This window comes from Dama dama, chromosome 33, assembly GCF_033118175.1.
Source record: "Dama dama isolate Ldn47 chromosome 33, ASM3311817v1, whole genome shotgun sequence".
NCBI classification, from domain to species: Eukaryota; Metazoa; Chordata; class Mammalia; order Artiodactyla; family Cervidae; genus Dama; species Dama dama.
In genome coordinates this window covers 54335633-54351612 of record NC_083713.1, presented here as the reverse complement: position 1 = coordinate 54351612, position 15980 = coordinate 54335633, and positions in this window count along the sequence as shown.

Sequence of the window (15980 nt, the reverse complement as noted above, 5' to 3'; positions counted from 1 at the left end):
AACAGTATTACAATATAATCACACTGTATGTGGAGACGGCCAAGGCTGATCATCATGTTGTACTCTTTTCCCTTGGACTTCTCTGATAGCACTTGTGACACACCACTGCATCCACATTTGCCTTTAAGAACTCAGAATCTAAGAAAGAGAAAAGTCTGCATAAAATCGTGGTTTGGTTATGCTGTGTGAGTGTTCATTTGTCGACTGCTTTAGAATTACAAATTTCCTTCCACAAAGATCTCCCTAAGTATACAAATAAAGACCTGGTAAGGCCAAGAGAAAAAGAGAAGAGTCCAAACAGGGCAGAAAACAATTCAAATGTCTTTTATTTGTCTTCCATAAACAAGCAAACATGAAAGACATGTCTTTCGTAAAAAATACTTTTTAGTGTCAGAAACTTCCAATGCGGTTTTTTCCTAATGTACTGTTTTGCAAAGTCACTTACTTTCTGTCCGGACTTTGGGGCTATTGCAGCTGCAGATGAAAATTATATTAGAACCTACTCTTCTACTAGTCGTAGTTGCTGTGATCTTGGAAAAGCAATGCTAGGATGGGCAGAAATAAATGAGGGTGATTTGGCCATTCTCTTAGTGGCATTTTTAGTGGTATGAAATTCTATAACACAGTAGCTTTTAGACTACTAACAGCTATGAAGTAATTTAGGAATCGCCCTTTAATTATCCATCCATCCATCCATCCATCCATCTCTCCATCCATCCATTGAGTAACTTGTAAAAAAAGCCATTGGGATGCTTTGGGGATTATATTCAGAATAGTTTACAAACAGGATGCTAGGATGGGAACCATCACCCATTCACACTGACATTCACTAAGAGATGTGTTACCACTTCTGGTCCTCCAGTGTTGATCTGTGTGAATCTCTGAGATGTCACCATCCTATCTGGACCTTATTAATTTGTCTAAGCCAGTCCTAGCCCTAACATGTTAGGTTTAATGTCCTTAGACTTCTGGGCCTATAGAAACTCTGTGGCTCTTTCAGAGATGCATTGGGATGGCAGGAACACAGAGGCACTCTCTGGTTACCTGAACACTCACACCGCGACCTCTCTTCAACTGCTTCTGCATTGTGGTGGGCACAGGTAAGGCTAGAGGTTTCTGGAATTCCCCCAAGATACAAGACCAGAGAGCTCTCTGTTCCCAGATTCTGCTAATCATGGGCATTTCTTCCAGACCATGTGCAGGAAGAGCAGAGCAAAGACCCTTCTCAGAGACACCACCAGCTCTGTGCTTTTCCCTTCTGACCATTTTCTCCTTTACTTCTCTTCTTTAACTATAGAAACTTCATTTAATATACAGTGAAAAACACTGACTTTTCAACTCTTTCCCCCAAATATTTGGTTTGTGATATTAATATCATGCTTTCAGATCTTTAGGGCATGTCTGATACACAAATGCCCAGAATTTTGAAATTCAAAATCTGAGAACTGTCTTTTCCCCTCTCTTAAGAGCAACCATTGCCTCAGCAAGTAAGGAAAAAAGTCTTAGTAGCTGTTCAGTGGTGAAGAGTGGACACCTTCCTCTCTTTTCTCTCTTCTTTGTCTCCTACTTCGTTAATTCTGTTGTTTGACCTTCCCCCCTCCCCTATTTTCTTAGGAGTTTAATTGCCTGGGTTTTTTTCCCCCTAGTTTGTTGAATAGAATCGTTAGTACTGAGTTACATTACACATGGTTTTTTGTTTGCTTGTTTTTTTGTTTTGTATTTTTTTGCTATTAGATGCTTTAGATTTTGAAACAATCAGAAATTCTTCTTTTCCGCCTCTAGCAAAAAAGCTAGACCTACAGCACAAATATGGACTTTCCATGTGGTGCTAGTGGTAAAGAAACCACCTGCAAATGCAGGAGACATAAGAGACCCAGGTTCAATCCCTGGGTTGGGAAGACCCCTGGAGGAGGGACTGGCAACCCACTCCAGTATTCTTGCCTGGAGAATCCATGGACAGAGCAGCCCCGCAGGCTACAGTTCATAGGTCTCAAAGAGTCAGACACAACTGAAACGACTTAGCATGCACAGTACAAATAGCTTGTCTTTTTCCTGAATACTTAGAGACTGCTGACCAGATGGTGCATTAGCTCCAAACACTTCAATGTGTGTTTCCTACAAATAAGAGCGTCCTCCTACTGACTACAACACAACTAAAAAAACCAGGGAATGAATTTTGATACACTCCTGCACAGACCACATTCCAGTTTCATTTGAGGCAACAACAATTTTTGTAACCAAAGGATCCACTTCAGAAGCACACACCTTATTACTTATCATGTCTCTTTAGTCTCCTAGTCTGGAATATTCTTCAGTTTATGCTTGACTTTCAGTCCAGTATTGATACTTTAAAGAAGAGTTCAGTTACTTTGTAGAATCGCCCCCAGTTTGCCTGAAGTCTCCTCATAATTTGATTCAGGTCACAGTATCACAGAAGTGATACAGTGTTCCTCTCAAAGCATCAGACCAAGTCATGCATGGTTTCAATAGCTGATGTTCTCTGTCACCACTTGCTAAAAGTGATGTCCTCCAGGCTTTTCCACCATATACTTTCCCCCTTTTGTGGTGAGGTATTTTGAAAACATACCGTATCCTGTTCTTCATCAAATTTAAATCCTTTCATTCATGCATTTATGTCAGTATGGCCTTTTATTTTACTTAATATTGTAAATTCTAAAAGTTATTATCACATTACTATTAGTATTTTTTAAAGTTTTTATTTTTTGATGTGGACCATTTAAAAAGTCTTTATTGAATTTTTTACAATATTGTTTCTGCTTTATGTTTTGTTTTTTTGGCCACGAGGCATGTGGGATCTTAGCTCCCCAACCAGGGACTGAACCTGCACCCCCACAAAGTCTTAACGACTGGACTGCCAGGGAAGTCCCTACTATCAGTGTTAATACTCAAATTATGTCCAATGTGGCTAGTAGGAGTCCATTTAAACTGACCTTTAGGCTTTTTTGATATGTCCCCCATCATTTCTTTTAAACATATTTTTGGCTTATGGTAGAAGTTTCAGATCTTTGGTTTATGGTAGAAGTTCCAGATTTTTCTTGTAATTTTATTCCCCCTCAGTCCTAGAATCAGCCATTTCTCTAAAAATTCGTTTTCTTTTTTTTTTTTTTACTGGAAAATAGTATTTGGAAGCCAAGACTCGAGTACTGTATGTTCATTGTTATTGAAGTGTTGGTGCTTCCTGGCTCTATCAGAAGTTAGAGCCAGGATGTATACTTATGTGTGTACCATGTATTTTCATTGACATTTATTTCTATCTATGGAAATTGAAAACTGTCTCTCTATAAATTATACATATGCTGAAAACCATGAGCTCATCTTACACTTCCAGTCACATGTTGATTCTAGTTTTCTCCCTTCTCCATATATGTAAGCTTCTCTAATAATGAGAATACAAGCTTCCAGAGTTCTTCAGATGTTGACTTATGCAATCAACCTCACTTTATGCAACCATCTCCCATCCTTCTATGACTCCCTCCCACACACAGATGCCTCTTCTCCCTGCTTGGGCTCTGACTCCCCTGTGTGGATACCTTCTCGCCCTGTTCAGGCTGATTCCTCGGGCATTTTGCCTGCCACCTTGACTGGCTATTCTCTTCATCTTGTTTGGACCCTTATGTTCTCTTATCTTGCTCTGTGTCACCTAGTAGCTTTGTTGTTGTTTGCTGTGGCTTTAGAAATAAATTATTCAGGAAGGGGAAGGAGAAGCAGACAAGTTTTCCCATGAAATGTTTTCATTATCCTCTTTAATTGAGAGTTGAGTGTGCAGAAAAATAAGAAGAATCCAAGGGCCAAAAGAAAAAGGGAACTAAGAACCCAAGTGGTGACTGCAAGACCTAACAAGGCAGCGTAGGAGCTGGGGTGGACTAGGGTGGTGACTATGACTCAGAAGCATAGCAGCTTTCATCTTCATACCCAGAAAGGCACAGGAAACAAGGCCTTGGAAATTCTGTAGGGAGGTGGGGATAAATCCAGGATCATTTAAGGGCTTCCCCTTCCGTAAAATGATAGGGAAGAAATAATCTGCACACTAGCAAAAGAGACCACAAGGAAGCAAGCTATTGAGGCCTGGGTGTGGCGGGGGGGTAGACAGTAAGCCTTTCCAGAGAAATTGTAATCAAAGACATGCACCTCACATGAGCTTCATGTCAACCACATGGCCCGAACACTCCATACTGAGATTCAATGTATTCCAAGCAGAAGCAAACAGTAAAAATTTGGTGTGATAAAACCTCATCACAGGCCATACCTGATGCCTCCAGATGAAGCCTATCAAAAATGGGTTGACCATTCAAAATTACAACACATATAAGGTAACAATCTACCTTGAGAGACATAGGAAAGAGTAAATACAGAAGAATTAAACTCCAAGGAGTTTGAGGTAATAGAACTGTAAGACCAAGACTGTAAAAACATACATTTTAAATGTTTAAAACATTCTAAAAGATGAATAAAGCATTAAAATACATGTCTGTGTCCTAATCTCCTCTTCCTAAGGACATTAGTCATTTTGACCTTGGACTCTACCTAATGACTTCATTTTAACTTAATTACACTTTAACACCTTAGCTCCATATCAGTCACATTCTCAGTTACGGGATTTTAGGACATCAGTATAAGAATTTTGAGGGAGACACAGTTCGGCCCATAACACTGTGATAAACTGAACCTCACCAACCTCTTTTCTCTTGGCACTTTCCTCTTTCCTCTCTGCTTTCCAGATACTTCTCTGTACTCAGTGACCTATTTCTTGCCTCAAAGACTTTGCAGACTATTACCTTCACTCAGAATACTCCCATCCCCATGTCCCCCAACTTGGTGTAGCCAAAAGCTAGGTTTCAGCTTTAACGTCATTTCCTCAGAGAAACACTTCCTGACTCTAAGATTAGATTAGTTCTCTGTGTTTTGTGTTCTTCAGATCATTTTTGTACCACTTCATAATTCTAATTAAATGATTAACTGTATAATGTATTAATTGTATTACTGAATTTCCTTGATTCTACAATGTCAGGCGTTCTAAGATGCATCATCAATTTTGAAACAATTGTAGGGAGAGGAAAGAAATACTATTCTATTAGTCAGCTATTGCTACAATAATGCTTCACGAAAAACCACCCCAAAATTCAGTGATTTAAAACAACAAGCATTTATTTCTCCCTCATGGGTCTGTGAGCTATAGCGATTCACTTTTAAAAACTCAATTTCAAGATTCAGCTCTGGGCTCAAATTGCAGGCTCGGTTAAATTAAGGTCTACATCATATATGTTCATATGCTTCCCCCATTGTGTTCTCACAGTTAATGATAGATAGTCAAGCAAAGGGAACATGCAACACCTCTTAAAACCTCAGCTTGGAGAGGCACACTGTTAACCTCCACCCAATTCTGTTGGCCAAAGCAAGTCACGTGGCCAAGCCCAACACCAGCGGGTTGGGGACAGTACTCTGCCCCCTCTAGTGGGAGATGATCCCAAGTCAATGGAAAAGGGCATATATATATATATATATATACATATATATGTATATATATATATATATATACACACACACACATATAGTATAACCCCAAAACAGGGAGGAATTGGGAACAATAGCTCAATGTACCATATGTACCATGAACAGTATGTACACAAATTTTATTATGTTTACCTACAAAAGATTATTCGAATATATTTATTAATATAACCCCCCCCCCCCCCCACTTTCTTCTGTATTGAGTAAAGCTTCATAGTCAGAGCCCAAAGTATCTTCTGAGTCATTTTTGGTCACCAACCATTACATCCCTCTTTAAAGCCACCAGTCCTTTATATAACCAGGGCTCAGGACTTTGACCTCTTTAACTCTTGTGTAAGTTTTAGGCATACAAAAGAAAGATCAGGGTTCTATTTGTACTTCCAATTTGGTTAAACTCAGAATGTACCCCCCAAACATTTCTATCATTGGAAATTGAAAACTTTTCATAACAATCCACAGGAAGTTTTGTTTTGTTTGGGTTTTTTCCTTCCTGCTTATTTATTTAGAACATTTTATTGAGGTAGCATTGGTTTATAAGTTTCATGTATGCTACCTGATATTTTTACTTTTGTGAACACTGCAACATGCTCACCGCCAGCAATTTGTTTCCATCTCTCACTATACAGTTGATCCTTTTTATCCAACTCACCCTTCACCCAACTCTTACCCTCTGGTAACCACTACTCTATTCTCTGCAGCTACATATTTATTTTTTGTTTGACTTGTTCCTTTATTTTTGTTGTCTGTTTTTTATATTCCATATATGAGTGAAATCATCTGGTATTTGTCTCTCTTTGTCTGACTTATTTCACTTAGCATAATATTCTCGAGGTCCATTCATGTTGTCACAAATGGCAAGAGTTCATCTTTTTTTTAATGACTGAGTGGTATTCCATTGTGTATAAATATATGTGTGTATATATATACATATATATAAAATACTATAATATCTTCTTTATCCATTCTTCCATTGATGAGATTTACGTTGTTTCTATATCCTGGCTGTTGTAAACAATGCCATGATGAACTTAGAAGTACCTATGTGTTTCTTAATTAAGGGCTTCCCTGATGACTTAGCAGTAAGGAATCCACCTGCAATGCAGGAGATGCAGGAAATACAGGTTCGATCCCTGGGTAGGGAAGATCCCTTGGAGAAGGAAATGGTAACCTGCTCCAGTATTCTCACCTGGACAATCCCATGGACAGAGAAGCCTGGTGGGCTACAATTCAAAGGATCACAAAGAGTCGGACACAACTGAGTGACTGAGCACTCATACACATATGTTTTTGAATTAGGTTTTTTTTTTTTTTTTTTAATTCTTTGGTAAATACCCAGAAGTGAGACAGCTGGATTATATGGTAGTTTTAATCTTAATTTTTGGAGGAATCTTTATCCTGTTCTCCATAGTTTTCCTCTGTCCATGGGATTTTCCAGGAAAGAATACTAGAACCGTTACCGTTTCCTCCTCTAGGGGATCTTCCTGAGACAGGGATCGAACCCATGTCCCTTATGTCTCCTGCATTGGCAGGCAGATTCTTTACCACTGAGCCACCTGGGAAACTTTTTTCTGCACAGCCAACAATGTTTGTTGCAAAGCTACTTGGAGTGTAAACCTCTGAACAACTTTCTGAAAAGACAATTAGATACCTAAATTTCAGTAAGAATTTGATCTTGAATGTAAATAACTGAGAGGACACTTGGTTAACAAGAGATGCGCTGTCACCTAGACATGCCGTATCACTCTGCTCAGCGGCTGGGAAGTTTCTTGTACCACGGACTGAAAGAGTTATCCCTCTGTAACACTGGAGCAGTCATCTCAAACTATGTCTCGCTAGGTTCTCCTCCATCCCCCAGAAGTGCAGGAAAGTGAATCAGGTAGGAAAGTGAGATTTTTACCAGGATCTGATTTGGATGCTAGATATGATTGACTCTTTCTTCTCAGGCTGTAACAATCCTGTGAAATACGATGAGTCATCTTTCCCACCACACAGAGATAGCCTTTTACAGAGAAAACAATCCGGAGGAGGACCTTAAGACAGAAAGAATGACAAAGAGAGATAGACACACAGACTGAGCCAGATCCCAGAGAATGCTGCCCGAGCAAGGGGTCCTCACATTGTCCAAGATCATCTCCTAAAACTGTTCCACACAGAAGCCAAATTTTATGCCTCATTAATGTGAGTTGATTCCTGTCTCATGTAATCAAACAGAACCCTAGATATTACAAAACAATAACCCACATGAGCAACACCATGGTTACAAAAACACATGATAGTGCAGCAACCACAAATAATTTCAGAATAACTCAAGCTCTTCATTTGTTTTTTTTTTTTTGAACATGATGAAGGAAACAGAGAACTTTAAAAATCCCCCTTTGCCTCCCCCATCCAGCGATTCACACGCGGCAGCTGCTTCTGCTCCTTTACATCTGTCTTCAAATTCCAGTCTCAAGTCAAGATAACCTCCTCCCCCAAAGTTAACCTTCTGAACTTTTGTTCTCTCTTCCTTTCCTCCCTCTTCTCATGCCTAAAGCTCAGAAGAACTTGTCTGTCAAAGCAGGACTCTCAGAGCTGAGCTCACCTCAGAACACAAGAAACCATGTTAGCAAATGAGGGAAAATTGGGAATGTCCATGTGTACCTCATTTTTGTCCCATCACTCCCCTTTTAAAAATGTTATAAAAAGAAAAAAAATACATGCATTTATTTTTAAGGTTACATAAATGTGGTTTAACATTTGCTTTTCCTTGCTAACACAATGCCTTCCATATACATATTAAATACCTCATAGCACATCTTTGAGGGAAAAAAAAGAAATTAATGACTAGATGAATTACTGAATGAACAAGAAAGGAATATATGAATAAATGCAAAAATATGACATTAGGGATTGGGGGAAATTATTACTAAGAAATTAAAGTCATGGTCAATAAATGCTTGACACCTAGAAGACTACAAAATACATTTCTAAAACCCAACTCATTCTTTCACATACATAAACACAGAACAAAAAAGAAAAAAAGAATTTTGAAAGTAGAAGCAAGTCATGTGTGTGCGTGAGTGTGTGTGTGTATATAGAAAGCTATCTACAATTTAAATAATCCCAGTGGTAGCTGTAACCAAGTATATTAATTAGAATTCTTTGCAAGCCACAGAGAACAAATCTGAATAAATAAGACATAAATGTATTTATTGGGAGAAGTATTTTTTTACCCACCCAACCTCCATCTCCTTCCTTGTATCTTTGTAAAATATGCCCTAGTTTTGTTTGTGTGTCTATTTATCCCTCACTCATTATGGCCCAGGGTTAAATCCTAACTGAACAGAAGTCATTTCCATCCCTGAAACCAGTTTATGCATATATGATACTGTGAGATGTGTGGGGAATTCTTCTAATGGGTTTCTGAGAAAAACTTTCCTTAATTGCAGAAAGGGACCCAGGTAAGAAAAAAAAAAATCCCTTCTCCTGTGTCTGGAAAGAGAGATGTGGTGATGATGTGATGACTAGATTTCTGTAGCTTTCTGTGAACATAAGAGGGACAGCCAATGAAAAGCTTACCTATCAAGATGAAAGAGTGGGATGATAAAAAACACTCTACATCCACAATTCTTGCTCCCAAAATAGTAATTTTCTCAGAGCAACTCACTTGAGCCAGGTTTTTCTATTTTTCTGCAACTGACAGAATTCCAGGGATAGAGACTCATATTAAAGGGAGGCTGGACGTTGGCTTGGGATTGGCTGGAGCCCCAGAAGCTATGGAGGTTAGGAAGCAGAACCCAACAAGAGCTGCCTTTTGGTGAAAATAGCCAGGTTGGGTTTGTACTAGGTCAGATGGACTAGAATTCCAGCATTGTCTTTTTGTTCCTCTATTCAAGACAACATCCAATTCCCAAGCCTGATTATATTCAGTAAGAAATAATTAACTCCTCAAACAGGATTTTCGATTCTAAGAGAAGGTTAGGTAGATGTTGAGCAGCCAAAAATGTCAAGTGTCTACAACATCAACAAATTAAAACTTCTTGTATTATGGGTTTTCTTATTTTCTTTTAGTATTCATTCTCAGGGGCTTCCATTTTTCCTAATCATTTTCTGTCCTTATTTCCTGCTTCCATAACATTCTACACATCTTTATTTTAAATCATACCTTCTGCACTGTCACTCCTGTCTGCCTTGTCTATGCCTTCATTCCCCAAATGCGGAAATAAATCAAGTCACTTCTGTGTCTCAGAATTTCACTGGAGTTTTAAAGTTACAGATGGAGATTAAATTGAAGTATAAGCTGAGAACCGAGTGTAATATACCCCTCTACTAAAAAAAAAAAATTATAATCAACTATATCCCACCATGAGGAATTTGTTGCTAGATATGTCATCTTTAGGTTCTAGTGTATGTCTATCCTAAGACTATATTCTTTTCCTCTCTACCATTTTTTTTTCAATTTCCCCAAGTTCCTTTAATTTCATAAACAGAATATGTCTCCATCTTGTACTCAAAATCAAGCTTGTAGTCTATATATGCATACCAAGAGCTCATTAAACAGCTTTTCAATGGTTTATCTACCTCAGATTTGTATCCTTTAAAACACAAAGCACTGGGATGGATTTGGAATTAGGTTTTCATTTATAGGATACAAATTTTAGAAAGTGTTTCTCTCCTTACTAATCTCTGTAAGCAGAAAGGAAATAATTTAAAGATTTCTCCTTCTCAACTGCACAGAAAAACCTGCAGAGAGGAGATGGTTTTGTTTTTTGTCCTACTCTTTTTCTTCTTCCCCATCCTTCTTCTCCTTCTCCTCCTTTTCTGTCTTCTCTCCACCCAATACAAGTACTGTCATTTTAACTTATTCTTATGCCCACAATTTAAATGAAGAACAAAGTAGGAAATCCAGCCTAAAGGAAAAGGGGGAAATGGCACCTTGTCATATGACCACTAGTCGCAGCTCTGCAATGTACTAGCAGTATGATTTTGAGATGCTTCTTCTGAAGCTGGGAACTAAAGCTATGGTTTACCTATATCGTAAGGATATTAGCATGACTAAATGAGATGATGGATGAAAAAGTGCATCCTCAACTGTCAAGAACTATCCAAATGTAACAGAATGAATACCAGATGGTGGATTCCATCACAGAAGGCCCATGAGAACAAAGCTGCTGACTATGTGTGAGAGAAGGACTTCCTAGGTGGTGCTAGCGGTAAAGAACCTGCCTGCCAAAGCAGGAGACATAAGAGACTCAGATTTGTCCCTTGGGTCTGAAAAATCCCCTGGAGAAGGGCATGGCGACCCACTCCAGTATTCTTGCCTGGAGAATCCCATGGACAGAGGAGCCTGGTGGGCTACAAGTCCATTGGGTGGCACAGAGGTGGACACCACTGAAGTGACTTAGCACACAGCACACATGTGATAAAAGGCAGGAGCTCAATCAAAGAGCAGAGAACCCCAGGGCTGAGACTTTGGGGTGCCAAGATCAGAGTGAGGCCAAAAACAAGATCTGACTCGAGATGAAGAGCTACTAGAATCCTTTTATTTCTTTTGCACAGATTTGATCTCTGAGGTTGCTTCAGGTCCAAACTTAAAAGAAATCTTATTCTGCTCTTTCTCCTTTAAGGTTGAAGGAGCAAAGAGTTAATTACCTTGTTATATTCATCTCTCTTCCAAACTTTCCACATGGGCTTTTTCTTAATTAGCCATCATAGGAAACTAGAAGAATATTTATTATTTATTGTGTGTATTAAATTTTATGTCTTTTCTTCTTAATTTCTAAAATGGGTGAATTTACTACTTTTCATATTTTTCTCCTAAAAAAGCAATGTTTTTGGTTGTTGTTATTGTTGCTTTTATTGTTTGTTTAGTTGCAGTCCTCATCTGACTTTTCTTTGGGTCAGTAATTCTTCACAAGAACAAGATTCTTTTCTTCATAAATGAGAAAAAGCTTCTGGTGTATTTTAGATTAATTGGAAGAAGCAAATAGTTTCCCATATGTTTTTCTTATTCTTAATGCTTTTCTTTTTATCATTTACCCAATTTATATATGATACCTATAAATGTCCACTGAATATTGGTTAAGCTACATGGCTTAAATTCAAGGCTCTATAGTAACTAACGACTCATGTGCATATGTGGTTCATTGCCATGGTACTAAGTCAGCTCTAAAGGGAACTTGAAATGCACACCTACATGCCAATTTCAGAATCAATTATATATCTGCTGCAATTCATTAGACTTAGGGATTCCAAATGGTTTATACACTTAAAGACTTGCTTAACTGGTTAAGAATATAACTGCTAGCCAAGGTACTCAGGAGTAAAGTATGTCTCAATAATTCCTTCATTTAAAATCTTCTTTATTTTTACCCCTACAGTAGGTAACATATAATAATACATTATACAAAGTCTTGTTTATTTTGTGTATGTATGACTTAATTCTAGATGGTAAATGCTTTGAAAACTTTTTCCCCACCTCCTTGTGTGGATATGGATGTTTAATGTAAGTTTCTCTTCAGAATGTTATGCTTGAAGGAATTCTCTGGTGGTTCAGTGATTAGGACTCTGTGCTCTCATTACTAAGGGCTGGGGTTCAGTTCCTGGTCTGGGAACTAAGATCCCACAAGCTGAGTCGCACAGCCAAAAAAAAGTCAGGCATGAATGGAAAAACTGGTCCACAAGTATCAACCAAGATTCACTTAAGAGTTTCCCTTAGCTGTTTAACATCTCAATGAATGATGATGATTTTAATGGGTGTGTCTTATGTTGGTCAAAGCAATTTTGAAAGCTGTTTGATAAGCTTCTTTTATCCCAGTTAGTTTTTGCTTCTCTCCTCTCTCTTCCTCTCTACTTTCTTCAATTTCTTTCCTCTGTATCCCTCACATTTCATTTTGTTCTTATATTCTTTTGTACTCTTTCTACACTTGAGCAATTATTTAAGAAAAAAAGAGTCTGGCATTTTCCTATTGTAACTCAAAGGAAACCAAGCTTGAGCGTATCTTTACGACAGAAAGACCCAGTAGGTTCATTTTTGGGGTGGAAAATTTGACCAGAAAGGAAAAAAAAAAAGTCCCAGATTTAAAAAATGTAACAATTAGATTTTTAAAAAATGTATATATAGTGCAGTTTGTTTACTCAGAAAAAGGACTCTTAATGTTCTTAATTACGTGTAAGTAAATAATCTAGATTGATAGAATTTTAGATGAAGCTGCTAAAACTACAATGCTTATGAAAACAGATATTGCTAAATGCAAAAGGAGGCACTGTACATAGCACCCGTTGAAAACTCAACTAAGTAAAGCACCGATAACACCCCTAGGTAATTGGTAGAGTGTTTTCATATTTCTGCATGTGTTTGTCTATAAAAGCATTTCAAGGTGTAGCTTTCTACTGATTCAGCCTTGCTAAAAAGATTAATCAAGGAACCATCATTTGCTAATCATTGTTTTTTTTTTAATCTCATTTTCCAAATCTTTTTCAGGAAATGTGTGCTTTTAGTTCTTCCTTCTTGAGAAAGCTACCCCGACAGGAGACTGAGCATAAAGCCACCTCTGGCCTTCAACAACATGAAGTCTGCCCTGAAAAGAAGCCTCAGTTGCTGAATTTTTCCAGTTTGCAAAGAAAGGCACTCCGTACTTGAGTTTGTAACTTAAAAATAAAACCCCAAACCTGCCCATCTATTGCAAATGAATGTACTCCCTTTGTTTCATGGTATGCAATTAGATGCATTTGAAATAAAAGGTAAGTTGAATCAGAAATCTTGGGGACAAGCGTGTACTATTTTAAAACAGGGAATGTCAAATGTTGTTTTTCAACGCAGTACCAAGGGGTATTTCACAGGTAATTTCTCAGGGCTGATGTTAGCTAATTATTAGCTACCGTACCCTGCCTCCCATTCTAAGTGAATATCTCCTGGCAGAAAGACACAGCTAGGAGTGTTTTGTTTCATTTGTCCTTGGAGTTTTTATCAGCATCAAGAAGGTGGACTGAGCCAAAGTCAGAAGAATTCTGGAGCTAAGCAAAAAGCGACACGTTTAACAGCCCCCATTAATTGGGGCTGTTACATGATTAATTTGAGAAAAACAGAAGAGACCGATTTCTTTACAACTCATAGTTGGATGCAATGCACTAAAAGTAATCCTGTAAATTACATTTTAAATCTTCAACATATTCCAAGCAGATAAAATAGTGGCATGATTGACCAAACTCCTTTAAAAAGTACACATATTACGATGCATCATAGTTATAAACAGATGGTATTTGGCCTCCTTCCTATTCTCAACATTTGGAATTTCTAAACTATGTGAATTAAACAATAATATTTTATAAACATACAAGGGATTTTGCTCACTGCTTTGTTAACATAGAAATTATACAATGCTGACATTTATTTAAATTTTAAAAAGTAAACAGCAGTGTGCATTGAAATAAAGCAAACTAAAATCAACATAGAGAAGTATGTTCTGGGTGCATATTACCTACAATGGCACTGGCCTTTTTAAGGGAAGACATAATGGATTGAAGAACAAATGGGGGCTTAGATGGGACTAATACTTTGTACTCCAAAGGTTCATTTAACACCTCTCTGTAAACAAGGGATATTTATACCATAATTGGCTATTTGACCATCACTGTTCATTTACAATGTAACCTGCTATTATGGAGTTAAAAGAAGTTCCCCTTCATTTGCTCATCAGTTCTCACAGTAGTCGAAGTGTACTCAGTTTTAAAAGCATTTCCACAAACAGGGATCATTCTGACACTTGTACTCTGAATGAGAAACATTATCATTATATCAATAAGTAGGTATTTTTTCCTTTGAGGGATATAATTGCCAGAGAGAAAAGGAAATGTATCAGATCTCAGTGTCATTTCCTGAGATTCCTTTCTAAAATTACAACTTTAACCCTTTGGCCACATTTTGGAAAGGAGATCCATCTGGTGAGTTGATATACAAAATAGAAGGCACTCGGTTTTCAAACATTCTTCTCAGATGTGCAAAGTTGTGTCTTGATGAATAAATAATGAATCAGATATTTCAATCCGTTTTATGATTTTTGAAAGCCATGATTATCACTGTTTACAGACACTGTTGTCTCTATGCACTTCCCAAATGTTCTTGCTCTGCCTTTCAAGGATGAGCTTGGGCTGGCCACCTTTCCCTACCTCGGTTTACTCCTAGACTGCTCTCACTCAAATTTTAAACAATCAGCCAACCTCTATCTTCAAGCCTACAATTTGAGGACTATTTCAAACCAGAGGGGGTAAAATCTTGAGCTATGGATGCCAGTGATGGTCACCAACACTCCAGCTAAGGTTTCTTATCTGTGATCACTGCAGTGCACCACTTCAGCCTACAATCTCTATCGGTGGGAAAGAAAGAGGAAAATGTGCTACAGCCTAGATGGTCAGAAGAGCAAAGGGGCCTGCTGAAACCACGAACAAGGCGCATTTTTCTCTGACACACACAGTCTTAAATGTGTACACACAAATAAATACCTAAGGACAAACAGTAATACTAGAGGGGAAGAGGTCCTTTTAAAAACAAAGACGCCTCCAAATGTTTAACGTTTTCCCAAGTTTTCTGGAAATCAACGTGATGCTTCTTAGTATTCTTCTAACTAAACACTGCTTAACTTCTCTGTGGCCCCTCGCCCGGCCTCCTGCTCTCTTTGCTCCACCAAAATAACCAACCGGTGGTCAGGAGGAGAAAGTTTGCAATCCAGGACACAGGTATGAAGTGAAAAGGAAAGCAACCTTAGGGCTGGCAGTGGCATTAAAATCACAAGTCTGAATATGTGAGAGAGTTGAAGAGGAGTGTTTTAACATTAATAGAATCTTTGCCTGGAGAGTTGCAGTGCCCATCCCTACTCCCTTCTCTGTTTTTGCTTAAGTTAGAAATTTTAAAAAGGACAGAGGGAGAGAAATCATTCTCTTGGCCTTCGCTTCATCTTCATCGGATTCTCCCCCCTGAGATTTGAGACTCAAGGCACCAGGTTCAGTAAAATACTTAGAGAAGAGTTCTGCCCGTCAGGGCTGCGCCGCCTTCCCGGTGGTGCGGTGGGGGACCGGTCAGCCCGGCACGAAGCGGCCAGGGCAGACCTGGGCCACCCGCCACGTGCGCGTGTCAGCACGTGACTGTCGGTGCGCGCGTGCCAGGGTGCGTGCCCGCGTGTGTGCGTGAGAGTGTGCGCGAGTCGGGCTGTGCGCGCGTCGGCGTGCGCGTGCCGGCGCGGCTCTGCCCCGGAGTCCGCGCAGGAGTGAGCCGGAGCGCGGCGGCCGCGTGGGGCTCGCTCCGTCCGGTCGCCGGGGACGCCTCCAGCGGCTTCGGGGCTCCTCTGGCTCTCGGTTGCCGGGCTCAGGCGCTGCCGAGGGGACTCGGTGAGGACTCTGCGCCCTCGACGTCCTCCTGTGCCCCGTTTTCTCGCTCCCGGAGAGGTGTCGAACTACCTCCACGCGCTTTGGACGGG